This window comes from Trachemys scripta, chromosome 1, assembly GCF_013100865.1.
Source record: "Trachemys scripta elegans isolate TJP31775 chromosome 1, CAS_Tse_1.0, whole genome shotgun sequence".
Lineage (NCBI taxonomy): Eukaryota > Metazoa > Chordata > Testudines > Emydidae > Trachemys > Trachemys scripta.
This window is the reverse complement of record NC_048298.1, coordinates 186922983-186936915: the sequence shown is the minus strand read 5'-3', so window position 1 is coordinate 186936915 and position 13933 is coordinate 186922983. Positions and strand designations below refer to the sequence as shown.

General features: G+C 42.4%; 1 long non-coding RNA gene across 1 annotated transcript in view; it reads right to left on the bottom strand.

Annotated features, from left to right (window-relative positions):
• LOC117867452 overlaps positions 1-13933 on the bottom strand; it is a 44890-nt gene that overhangs the window by 17730 nt on the left and 13227 nt on the right. The window contains exon 3 of the long non-coding RNA XR_004643414.1: positions 9844-9923. This is a non-coding gene — a long non-coding RNA (uncharacterized LOC117867452). The remainder of the gene's footprint in view (positions 1-9843; positions 9924-13933) is intronic.

The window sequence follows — 13933 nt, the reverse complement described above, 5'->3', positions numbered from 1 at the left end:
TGTTTGCCCTTTGTAAACTATTGTCTGTGTTCTGGTTCTTAGAAATCATTAATGCAAAACTTCTCTTCATCTGAATCTCCAAAGAGCATTGAGAGGGAAAGAAAAGCTTCCAGTAAAAGGGCTGAAATGCTGTAGCAAGAGGTGATAGTGTGATTCTTTTGTGTCTTTCTGTAGACATAATCAAATTGCACCATGCAGAGTGCGCGTGGGCATTGCGGAAGGGCAGGAAAAAGGAAGAAAGGGCAGTTTGGTTACAAGGACTGCAACTGAGTTGCTACTCTTTGGCAGCAACTTCCTAGAAAGAGGGAGAGGAGTAGGCAGAGTCCTTTGCCCTTATGCCCCCACATTGGGGGCATGTCTTTATTACGGCACAGAGAATTTTTTAATACTTACATTATTTTTTATTTACACATTATATAGCTAACACAGCCTGGCCTAGTCTCACAACCTTCCGGTGAGTCTTGCAATATTTGGTGGTTTTCGGAAAGCCGCAAACCCTGAAGACAAATGATTCCGTGAGAATCTTGGCTTTCATTTAAAATTAACTCCAAAAGGACATTTCTAGCACCTATGGTTGCAGAAAAAAGTTTGAAAACGTGACCACAGTGTAATCTAAAGGCCCCAAAACCTGAACATTAACCAAATTAATTAACCAAATTAAAAGAACTTCAAATGTATTTTAAAGCCGATCTCATGAGTTTGGGGGACCTGACTCATGATCTCTGAATGGAACGAGGTTGGCAATTCTACTGACATAACAGCAATCAGAGCTTGGTGTTGATTGCAGTCCAGAGCTACGCCTTCCAAAATGGAGGATGACCTTTGCTCTCTATAGCTCATCCACATTCTTAAACAACGACATCTACTCCGGTGTCAGCTAACAGACTTCACTGGCTGGGAGGGTTGGGGGGCGGGGGGAGAAAGGGCAGAGTATGCTGCATCCTTTAAATGGTAGTATTAAATTACTGTTTACCACCATCACCACGACCACCTCCTCTGTAAAAACAGAGTGTTTCAGGAGATAATTGGTCTTGTCTGATGCAGGATGCCTCCTAGCACACTGCTCCTCCATACTATCCTTTGCAGCCAGCTGGCCATGCCTAACAGCCACAATTTAACCCTAAAAGGCTGCTTTCTTCCTTATTCCTACAAATAAAAAAGGGGGAAATGGAATGTATCCCAGATATAATTGCCATTTGCACATGTGCCTTAAGGAGTTAAAACAAAGCTTCTCCCATCTGATGTGAGAGCAACAGCATGCTTGCGTAAACCACACCTGCATTCCCAAGTTGGACATATGGATCTGGTGAGCAAAGTAAAATATTACCTAAGTAGACATTTTCATAATGAACCTGACCTGTGTCTAATTTAAACCAGACCATGATTTTAAAAAAAATGTAACTGGGGATTGTCTTTTACTTGGGGGATTAGACCAAAGTGAGTTTTGTTCACATATTCCTCAATTTAGACAATTTCATGGCTGTTGTCCAGTCGCTGATATTGAGACATAGCTATATAGCCACTCCTCTTGGCTCACTGGTTACCACACTGGCTGAGCCAGTATCTCGGGGACAATTCTTACATGATTGCCTCAGGCCAGTCTTCCAGGATACATACAGTTTTATCCCTGATTACCTTTCAGAAGAGGTCAGAAGATTGTCGTCCCTTTCAAGGACGTACTGTAGTGACTTTACATCAATGTAATTTAAGGCTCAAGAGGTGTAAGTAAAAACGAGAGTTAAGTGAAAAGAGAGAAAATAAGCTTAAAACAAACAAACAAAAAGGTACCTCTCGCATATCTAGTCCTGTACTCAGCAAGAATAAAGCTATGTAAAGCAGACGTGAAGGGCGGGCTTGTGGTTAAGACAATAAATTGTGGCTCAGGTGATTGGGGTTCAGTACTTTATTCTATCACAGGCTCCTGTATGACTTTAGGCTAATCACTTAGCCTTTCTGCCTCAGTTTTCCATTTGTAAAATTGAGATAATTGCTTGTCTGTCTTGTCTGTTTAGATAGTAGACTCTTTGAGACAGGGACTCTTGCATACGATGTGTTTGTACAGTGCCTAGCAGAAGGGGGCCTTGATCTCGGATGGGGCTCTATGCCCTATTATAAAAACAAATAATAAATAAGAAGTAGTGGATCTTGGTTTAGTGGTAGAAGTGCAAAATTGTCACTTTATCAGAGGGCTTTCTGCTTTTTTCCTGTGACCTGTTCACTACCTGTCTCAGACACATCCTTCTTGGTTTTCCCCTCTCTTTACCTCTTACGGTCCAACTATGCCTTTCACACACTGGTGCTGGCTTGTACCTTGCCCTAGGGGTGCTCAACCCCTGCTCCACCCCAGGCCCCACCTCCACTCCACCCCTTCTTCCAAGCCCCCACTCGCACGTTGCCTCTTCCTGCTCAGTTCCACTCCTCTCCCAAGTGCACCCCATCCCCACTCCTCCCCCTGCCCCCAGCACCTCCTGCACACTGCGGAACAGCTGATCATGGCGGGCTGGAGGCGCCGGGAGGGAGGAGGAGGAGTTGATCAGCGGGGCCCACTGCCAGATGGGAGGCGCTCGAGGGAGGAGCTGGCTGCCAGTGGGTGCTAAACATCCACTATTTTTTTTCCGTGGGTGCTCCAGCCTTTTCTCTCCCCCATGCCCAAGTGGTGTTTGCTGTGGTCTGTGCCCAAATTCATGCAGGAATGTATTGAATGCTGGTTTTCAAACAGTTTCAGTTCCTGACCTTCTGTTCTACCTCTGCGTCGTGTCATCCCAAGGCTATCTCCTTTTTTTCTGCTGGCCTTAATAACCATGCTTTGAAGTGTCACTAAGACCAACTAAATCTTCCTTAAAAGATGCAAGGCTTATATAATTGTAAAATTCATTCTTAACATTTTTTCTGCATTCTATCAAATGTAAATCAGAGACAGGCTAACTAATCTGTCATGGTCTCCTCTTAAGAGCAGTTTGTCACTTCAAGTGTAGCATTTAATTTCCAGCGTGTTAATTTCACGTGCATCCGGATCTCTGGAATGACTTCATGAACTAGAGTGTAGATTGTAACATCAGCAGTCCGCTCTGAACAACTTGAAATGGGACAATGTTTGGAATAACTTCAGTTGTTATAACTATACAGTTATGGACTAGAGCAGTGGGTTACTTCCTTGCTGGGCAAGATTTTAGCATAGGATACATACTGTAGCCTACCTATCCTCCTCCTTATACAGCTTCTGCAGAATATTTCACTTTTGCTATGTATATCAGCTAGCAAAAGCAGAACACTGTGTTGGGGCTCATGACAACAGCCAGTATGGACTTCACAGGAAATCTTTTTGTGATGTGGGTGGAGGTAATGTGTTCTCATAGAGGAAAGCGGAAGCTCATTTATAAAACTACCAGACCTGCAATATCCAGAGGGTGCCCACTCCTCAAACTGTTGTGGTCAATGGAAAATTGCCAGTGACTTCAATGAGAGCAAGAATTTCTTCAAGAGTTTAATTATGCTATTTCTTAATCTTTTCTCTTTTATTGTGCTGGGGTAGCACAACAGGAAATAACGCATGTGATTTTGACCGATATTTATGTTACCACTTCTAAAACATCAAATAAAAGGAAGTGAAATCAAGCCATTTAGACAAGTGCATTTCATATTTTTAAAAGGAAACAAAATGAGCCAAGTTCATCCTTAATGAAAGATGATTTGATTCAGTGGAGTCTCACCGAGGATGAATTTGACCCCATGTTTTCTTATTTTGGCTAGCATATACAGAATGCTTTTATTCAAGGAGGCGTTTGCAGCCCTATATAAACTGAAAGTGTAAATAGCTTTTCAAAGGATCACAGCAGCATGAAGGGCCTGTAGCTATTACTCTAGATCCACCAGGATTAACTCTCAAAACAATGGTATCAGGCTGCAGTATCAGAATGTTTTTCCTAAGAAGCCCTGAACAGTAGTGCAAACTCTGCAAAGCCCACTTTAAACAAACTTGCTACTGAGGGCTCTGGAGGACAAAAACAAAATCCACACTACATGGGTTTGATTGTAAAATACATTTTAAAACCCATGGGCCCAATCCATTGCTTACTGAAGTCATTTGGATTCCTTCCACTGCCTTCATAGGCATTATACCAGCCTTTAGTCTTTTGGAGTGGCAGTTTATACAGATCTCCTTGCTAAAGGGCACCTGTTGCAAACCTCCTTCCCTTGGCATTCTGTTTGTTCATGTGGTCTTCAGACCGTACATTGAGAGCCATTATTCTAGAGATTGATGTGTGGTGTGACTGACATTCAGGCGGAAATCCAGGGATTTCTCAAGTGACCTCACTTGAGGACATTTGTCATGGGATTTTCTACAGAAAAAGAATTTTTGAGCTGCATTTAGTTATAGGTTTTCGGAGTTCAATGTGCAGTGTAGGACTTGGAGGCTCATGCAAGCAAGGGAGCACTCCGAATTCACTATGATCTCTGTCATACATGAACCTGTGGTTCTGTTAGTTATATTATTGTAAATTATTTTCAGTAAGAAATCTGAAGACAGGAAACTCGATTGTACATTATATTTTCTATGATTTAAGAAATTAATTGATCATATTTTGGGTGTGGGAGAAAAGGCTTATTTCTTTTAGTTGCATTTAATAACCCTCTTAGAGATGGCATCCTGAGAGTGAAGCCCTCTTTTTATCCTCAGTATGGGTGTGTACCGAATATTATGTCTCAACGGTGTAAACATCTACTTACTGCCCTGCTACTCCTCAATTCTAACCAGAAGGGACCACTTTTTGTGGTATGAGGATTCGTGGTTTCCACATCAGTCCAATCTTGTCTCCTCTGACTAAATGACCAAAAAAGGGGTCAGTGTTAGTGATTTTTGTGTTGGGCACTTACTTGTCTTCTAGAAATTAAACTGAAACCACAAATTCACTCCATCCAACAGTGTTCAGTTCATAAGTGTTTTGACTGTCTATCCCATTAGATCGAGCCACCCAGACTCTTATGATTTGGAGATTCTTGTTCCTCTTATTTTGCATTCTGGAGCTGAGTCCCATACTGCATTCCACATTTAGGTTCTAGCAGATTAAGGACCATTGGTACACCTTGAGCAAGGGGAGAGCCTCAGGCTACAGGTCAAACTTTCACTGCTTAAATGGAATGTTCACCGAATCTACATCAAGAATAAAAATGCTTTAAGAATAGAAATAATAGTAATAGTAAAAATTAAGGAGGGAAATGAGAGAGTTCAACTGCCGTGATTTATTTGTAAAGCTATTGCACCTTTGAGTGATAACAAGCAGTCATCATCCTCTCAGTGATTGCTAGGAATAAGGCAACCCATGAATTAGATAGAGGGATATACTCCATGGTCAAGATTTTCAAAAGCGACTACTGATTTTGAGTGCATCAGCCTTTGGGTACCCACCTTAAGCCACCTCAAAGGGGCCTGATCTCAGAAAGTGCTGAGCACCTGCCTTCTGAAAATCAGGCCTTTTTGTTGTGTCCCAAAATGAACACCCCGAATCACTAGTCACTTGAAATTCTTGGCCTTCAAGTCTGTAGAAAACTTCCTAATTAAAACAGTATTTCCATACAAGCAAGGGAGCGCTCTGAATGTCACTGATCTCTGTCGTACATGAACCTGTTGTTTTGTTAGTTATATTATTGTTAATTATTTTCAATAAGAAATCCCAAGACAGGAAACTCAAATCATAGAAAATATAATGTATGATCAAGAAATTAATTTAACATAAGCGGGGGTGTGGGAGGAAGGACCAAAACGCCCCGGTGTTTCTTTCAAAGCTGTACCAAACACACAGAGTTCAATCTCTATGGATACAAAAACCAGCCTTTTCATAGTTATTTTTTGTACTGTCATCATTTATAAGTCATGCAGCAGGAAGAAGAGGATCCTGATTTGATATTGTGGGGAACGTTTTCCTCATGGTTTCCAGGGTTGCTGGGGGGGAAATCACAGCTATTAGAGTCAAATTCTGTTCCCAATTACTCCAGAGTAACTCCATTAAAACAGTGGATTTGCTCTATGTCTACGTGCTGTACGTGAGGGTAAAACTTGACCCGGTAGGTGGAAAGTGACTCAGAGGTTGTAAATTATGACTCAAGGGTATTTTTCCTCCCCCTAAAGATTTTATTTTCAGGTTCCCTCTCACTCTTGTGTCTGCATTTTGAAAGCTCAGCACACTCTTCCGCTTGTAGGGAACCTTGTACCACTCTGTACGTTGGCCAATGTATGATCAGCTTTTTAAGTGATATGAAGGGCACTTTTTTACTGATGATTGGACATCTCAACCACGTGGTATCCCATCCACCTATTCAAAATGCAGTTTTCTGCCAGGATTAAAGCTTAAACTAACTTCATGTTAAGGGAAACTCTCATAATGAAGTGTTCCATTTACTTCATCATACTGCCAAGTACTGTGCTGCACAGTGTCAGGCAAACTGCATGGCACATGTATACCACAGTGAAGAAAAGGAAAGGAATTATTACACTGATGTATGTAGTGCACATTGCCATAGTGTCTGGGACACCAGATAAGGAGTTGCTGGCTGCATTGGGGATGTGGGGTCAGGGTCTAATCTTCTGCATGTAAAGCAAGGTTAGTAACCACTATGCTACTTAGCTACCTGCCTAAATCCTGTTCTATTCTAAATTAACTAATCTACCTCACATGGTACATGGTGGGTATTTTGGGGAGGGAGGGCAGTAGGTTTGCGAAAAGAGGCAAAATCTCATTCTGCTTAAGAATTATAGAATATCAGGGTTGGAAGGGACCTCAGGAGGTCATCTAGTCCAACCCCCTGCTCAAAGCAGGACCAATTGCCAGACAGATTTTTACCCCAGTTCCCTAAATAGCCCCCTCAAGGATTGAGTTTACAATGCTGGGTTTAGCAGGCCAATGTTCAAACCACTGAGCTATTCCTCCCCCCAAAGACAGTCTGATGGCTAGCTATAGGCCTGATCCAACACCCCTTAGAAGTCAGTGGAAGGACTCTGACATTAGTGAGGGTTGGATCAGGCCCAATAATGTCAGTCAATGGGTGTCAGTGTATTTAGAGTCCATTCTGATTTGGAGCCTGTAAAGTACAGGTGAAGCCCTTGAGGAAATACAGGTAATGACATTATCCTGGTTATACTAGCATTTGCTGTAAACAAAATGAAAGGGCATTATTTTCTCTGCCAGAGCCCTTACTGGGGGCCAGCAAAAAGTTAGTAGCAGATGGAATAGTAAATTATTATGTGTTTGACTACAAAGGAAACTCAAACCTTTTCTTGCAGGATGCGCCCAGTTCACAGCTGCCATCCGCTTCAATTTAGCACATCTCCAAACCTGCAATTAACTCTCTTGAGCGTTTCACTTTGTGGAAAAGGAGCAAACGCAGACAATGCCATAAGGAGTGCACATGGAAGAAAAAGCAGGCAAATCCAGCATGGAAAACAAGGTAAATGATCCCTTTAACCATTCTTTCTTTTGTTAAGCTAGTCCCCAGCAATCCAATCATGGCATTAAACCCTTCCCTTAAAAGAACTGTGATAATAACTTTTTGCAGTCGTTCCAGGCTACTTGAACGACAGCATTCCTCTGATTTATTAAGCAATAAAGGTTCATTTATGTGATATCAGGTAAATTTTTTCATGAAGGTCTGGCATATCACTCAACCTCCTCCCCGACAGTCACCTCCATTCCACTCTATGTGAAACACAGCTGCTAAGACCCTCTTCCTTGGCCATTACTCTGACCTCATCCCTGGTTTCCCACTTTCTGCTGCATCAAAATCAAGTTTTGTGTCCTCAGCTTCAAGACCCTTCCTGACTTTTCCCTTCCCTACTTCTCTGCTCTTGTCTCTTTATCATGGCGCCCGCTCCCTACTATAGCAATAATGCCAGCTTCAATCCCCTGATTACCAACTTCTCCCACAACCTTTTTGGAACTTTCTTCCGTGCTGCCTGTGCATAGAACATCCTCCCTGAACTAGTGCATAAGGCCTTCCTTTTCTCCCTTTGAATCCCTCCTCAACACCAATTTCTACCCCAGTGCCTATGTGAAATTTACCATCTAACAATGGCTAGGTAGAAGGCCAATTAGGGTAGTTAAGTGTGAAAATTTTGAAAGGCACTTACCGGAGTTAGGTGCCCAATTCCCAATGAAATTCACTGGGTATGTTTGAAAATTTTACCCTGAAAAATCCATTTTAAAAAATTTTCCCCCCAGCCTTTATATGCTGCTTGTCTTTGTGAGTTCTTTTGGAGCAGGGACTGTCTTTTTATTATGTGCACATACAGCATCTAGCACAGTCAGGCCTTTCTCCTTAGTTTGGGGATTGTAGGCGCTCCCACAATCAAAATAATATAAAATAACTTCTAAGCACTGTGTATTTAGATAGTTTTAAGCTGCCCATCACCATTTTATCTGGTTGCATTTGACTAGTCATCAAAATGGTATTCATTCTTAGCTGGGCAAGATCCCAATCTGTGGGCAATAAAAAAAAATGTGCTAAGGAGGAGAAACTTAACTGTGTTGGATTTGGCAGTTGTGTGCATGACTGGGGCATTATGGAAAGGCAAAAAGCAGAAACAAGTGGTTCTAGTGCTGAATTGGGAGCTGGCAAAGTTCTTTCCCTATCCTATTTCAACAATTATGGATCCATCACTGTTGTACTAAACTTCTCACGGTGATGGAGATAGCTCTTAACTGTTACAAGCATTTCTGCCAGATAGGCAAAGTAAGATTGTTCCTATGATCATCTCCTATGAAAAGTGGCTGCTGAGCAATGCTGTCTGAACATGTAGTGGATAACTAATGTGAAGGGTTTTTACAATGTTAATGAATAATTTGGATGGTTATCTACTTTTAATTTGTATTAAACAGCTGTAGTTTAATTATTTTTATGTTTATTGATAAGTGATGGAGGGAGCTTTAAATATTGAAAATTATGCCTTTAAAAAGGTGTTCAAAACACAAAAGCAAATAATTATGATAATTAGGAAATGTCATTTATTTGATAAAATTTAACCCCCAAAATGATCTGCCAGTTATAAAATTCATATGTCTATTAGTAGCCTGCTAGCTGTCAAGGGAAGGAGAAAACTTGGGGGATAGTGAGAGAGCTTTTTTACAGAATCATTATCCATTTAAATTATGTGGTGTTGCTTCAGTAGCATGTAAGTTCTACATATTCAATTGAATAGTTCAGGGATCCTTAAGGGAGAGACTGGAGTCTAACTCTTGTCCATAATATTTGGGGCAGCATTCTTGACCCTGGCTTATTGATATTAGTGACAGGCAAACCTCACAATGCTCTGAGGCTTTATATGACCCCTATAAGTACTGACAACTTTGGAATCAGATTTTTTGGAAATTTAGTTCCTGCTGCCCCCCAGTTTGGGTGTACATTTGGCTCTCTTCTTACACTGGCAAGAGTCAAAAAGAAAACCAATTGTCACCTTTTCAAAATGTTTTCTTGAAAATAAATAATAACCTGAAACAATCCACAAATGTTAGAGGACAAGTATCGGTAATAACAGAATAATGTTAATCAGCCTCAGCATAGCTGCGTAGATTTGTGTAATGTTCTCTTGTAGTAAATAAGTGCAGAAGGGGTTAATACTGCCCAAATTTAACAGAAAACGGAGCTGTGTAATTTATACAGATCATGCCATCCATTTGTGGGGAAAATATCTTTCCAGTAGTTGGCAGACGGCATGGCTAGAAACACCCACCGACAAGGGTGGGAAAAAATGAGGATGCTATTAGGGGAGATAATGCTATATGTGAGGCAATATCTACAGTTCAGGACAACGGTGTATAAAAAATGTGCAGTAAGCTTTACTGAGCCACTTACCATCCGAGATGAGAGCCAGATGACCTGCTCCTCCCACACTCATGCAATTCACTGGTAACTCTTGTATGTCGAGGCATGCCCTGAAAAGTTTATTTATGCATCAATTTTCTGTTTCATATTTCATGCTTTGCAATGTTATATGGCTTTTCCAGGTTACTATGGCCCATTGACATGTCTAGCCATTCAGATAATTCAATAACAAAATTCAGACTTAAGGTTTCTAATGCTTTAACTCAATGGCATCTGGCTTATACGCATAATGAGGTTTAGTGTTTATACTGGTGGCTTTTCCATTTAAAAGTCAGAGGAAATCTACAGGTCTCATTCTAATATTGTGCTGGGTGGGAGAAGACTAAGAGAAAAGCCGGAACATTTAAGCCTTTATATCTCCTTCCAGCAAAAAGGTAAACAAATGAGAGTTAAAAAGGATAAAATGTCTCAAAAGCAGCAGATGTGAGCAGCTTCTCATCAATCCTATCTTCCACCCCCATCCACCTTCCCTTTGCAAAATCCAAAGGAAGCCTTGCCACATGATAGTGGGGCTGGAAGAAGTCATGTTAGGGCACATTGTCCATTCATTGCAGACAGTTGGGGGAAGGGGCATGATGTCCAGGCATAGTAGGTACAGAAAGTGGCAGCATGTCTTCTTAGACAACTCTGTCACTGGGTGTAAGGGAATCTGAAAAACAGAATGGAAAGGCTTCCTTAAGTAGGGTGACCAGACAGCAAGTGTGAAAAATCGGGACCAGGGTGGGGGGTAATAGGCACCTCTATAAGACAAAGCCCCAAATATCGGGACTGTTCCTATAAAATCGGGACATCTGGTCACCCTATCCTTAAGCATGGTTCAGAATTTGCACAGAAGCATGTGCTTTTAGGAACATAAGATGTAAACCAGAAGTGAGCCCTGCGGAGGCTGAGTCCAGCCTTCTACCATCACAAGCAACCCCCTCATACAATTGCACCAAAATATTGTCCAGCGCAGGGGCATAGACACAGGTGGGCCTGGGTGGGCCACAGCCACACTTAGTGTCCAGGGCCACCGAAATAGGGCCTGGAGCCCCCTGAATCCACAGGCTGGGAGGGGGTGAGTCATTCCAGGAGGGGGAGGTGCCAGGGGGCGGGTCTGGGTGGAGCTAGTGCTGGGTCTGGAGATTGGGGCAGCAGCATGTGGCACTGGCAGGAGCGGGACACAGCCAGCCAGGTGGATGGACACCAAGCCGAAGTCAGCTGAAGCTCAAGCCCCAGAGGGGTCCCCCTGTCCCCTATGGTGCGCCCCGCAGCCTATATGCCCTGGGCAACCTCATCTTCTGGTGCCTGCTGAGCAGTAAGGGCCGGCTGGAGGGGCTGGGGAGAGGTGCCCCCTTGTCATTGCCTGCCCGCCCACCTGAAAGTCGAGGCCCAGCCAGTTTTCCTGTTCTGGCTATGCCACTGGTCCAGCTCTCTCTTCAAACTAATTAAATACTGTAGTTTGCCCCGACAACTCCTGTTGGGAGGCTGTTCCAGAACCTCACCCCTCTTATAGTTAAAAACCTTCCAATTTCCAGCCTGAGTTTGTTCATGGCCAGTTTATATCCACTTGTTCTTGGTGCTGACACCATCCATTAGCTTAAGTAGCACTTCACCCTCTCTGTTATTTACCCTCCTGATGTATTTATAGACAGCAATCACATCCCATCCCATCCCAGCCTTCTTTTTGCTAGACTAAACAAGCCAAGCTCTTCCAGTCTCCTCTCATAGGATAGGCCCTCCATTCCCCTGAACATGCTCTTCTCTGTACTTGGGGAGGGATAGCTCAGTGGTTTGAGCATTGGCCTGCTAAACCCAGGGTTGTGAGTTCCCTCCTTGAGGGGGCCACTTGGGGATCTGGGGCAAAATCAGTACTTGGTCCTGCTAGTGAAGGCAGGGGGCTGGACTTGATGACCTTTCAAGGTCCCTTCCAGTTCTAGGAGATGGGATATCTCCATTAATCTTTCTTCAATGTGGGTGATCAGAGTTGTACACAGTATTCCAAATAGGGTCTTACTAATGTCTTGTACAATTACATTGATACTTCTCTATCTCTACTGGAAATGCCTCGCCTGATACATCCTAAAATCACATTTGCCTTTTTTACAGACACATCACACTGGTGGCTCATAATCATCCTACAATGGACCCACACACCCAGGTTTCTCTCCTTCTCTGTCACTTCCAACTGATGAGCACCCAGCTTGTAGCAGAAATTCTTATGATTAGACCCTAAATGGATAACTTTGCACTTTGTACTATTGAATTTCATCCCATTTCTATCACACTCCAGTCTTCAAGGTCTTCCTGTGTAATATTCCGATCCTCCTCTGCACTGACAATGCCTCCCAACTTTGTATCATCAGCACATTTCACTAGCCCACTCCTGCTTTTTGTGCCAAGGTTATTAATAAAAATATTGAATAAAATTAGTCCCAAGACCAGTCCTTGAGGAACTCCATGGGTAACCTCTCTCCAGTCCGATAATTCATCTTTCAGCACAACTCATTGCCTTCCCCCTCCCGTTAACCAGTTCCTTCTCCATCTTACTATTTTTGTACTGATCCCCATCTTCTCTAGTGTAACTAATAATTTCCCATGTGTCATATGCTTTACTGAAATCCACATCTATTAGATCTACTGCATGTCTCTTATCTAAAAAATCAGTTATTTTCTTAAAGAAGGAAATTAAGTTAGTTTGGCATGATCTACTTTTGGTAAGCCCATGGCACATTACATCCCCTTTACCATTTACCTCTATGGATTTAATTGTTCTTTCCTTCACAATGTGGTCTAAAGCCTTGCAAAATGCTGAGGTCAGACTAACAAGTCTGTAATTGCCTGGATCACTTTTCCACCCTTTTTTAAACATGGGTCCAATGTTAGTTATTCTCCAGTCATATGGTACTACCCCCAAATAGGTAGATTATTTAAAAAATACTTGCTACTGGATTAGCAATCTCATGTGCTACTTCTTTCAGTTTTCTGGGATGGAAATGATCTGGTCCCTCCAAACTTTTTAAGATTTTCTTCTACCTCAGATGTGGCAACTTCCATTTCTAGACACGCATTTCTATCAACCATACTGCCTTCATGCACATGGTCCATATTGATCAACCTTATTGAAAACCGAGGCACAATATTTATTTAGTTTTGGGCCATACCTGGATTACCTTTAAACTCATCCATGCCACATACCAGCCCAACCTCACCCTTCCTTATTCTCTTTTTATTTATATAACTTTAAAAAACCCTCCTATTTATTTTAATTTCCTTTGCCAGAGCTAATTCAGCTTGACTTTTAGCAGTTCTCACTTTAGTCCTATGTTTTCTAACCTCCACGGTGTAGTTTCCTTTTCTGATGACCTTTTTGAGGTGGTTATTCATGCGGCTTGGTCTGAAGCCTTTCCCTACTTATTTATACTTCTCTGTGTTGAGCCAAACCTTACTGAGGGTTGCCCATGACTAGTTAGCACACCAAGTATCACACATCTGAGAGCATGGGCCCTTGCTTTTCACTGTAGCAACAGGATGTGTCTAATATGCAGACTATACCCAAGGGCCCAATAAGTGCTACTGCATTAGATGTATGTTGTGTGTCTGGAAGACCTCAAGGGATTAAAGTGATTCTAAATTGAAAGGAGGGTGAAAACTGAGAGCCTGGTGTCACTGGAGAAAAGAAACCCTTTTGTTTATGTACAACTGGTCACTAGTAGGGCAGATGGAAAAAATGTGGGCCTCCCTACATTGTTGTGTCAAACCTCAAACTGGAAACCTGACCTTAAGACTCCTCCTGAGACAGACCAGTGTAATCCCCAAATCATTCTGCCTTGGGTATCTCAGCAGCCTGTGGCTTTCTGCAGCGGGGCGATGATTTGCCATTGGTTACGATGCTCTTCAAGGAAACAAACAGTTTCAACATAGAGATTGGGCACTCTAAGGCTACGTCTACACGGGGATAAAAAACCCACAGCTGGCTCAGGTCATCTTTCAGGGCTCTGGCTCCAGGCTGAAAATTGCTGTGTAGATGTTTGGGCCCCACAAGCCTGAGTTAGCTGACCCAGGACAGGTTTTTTTTTTT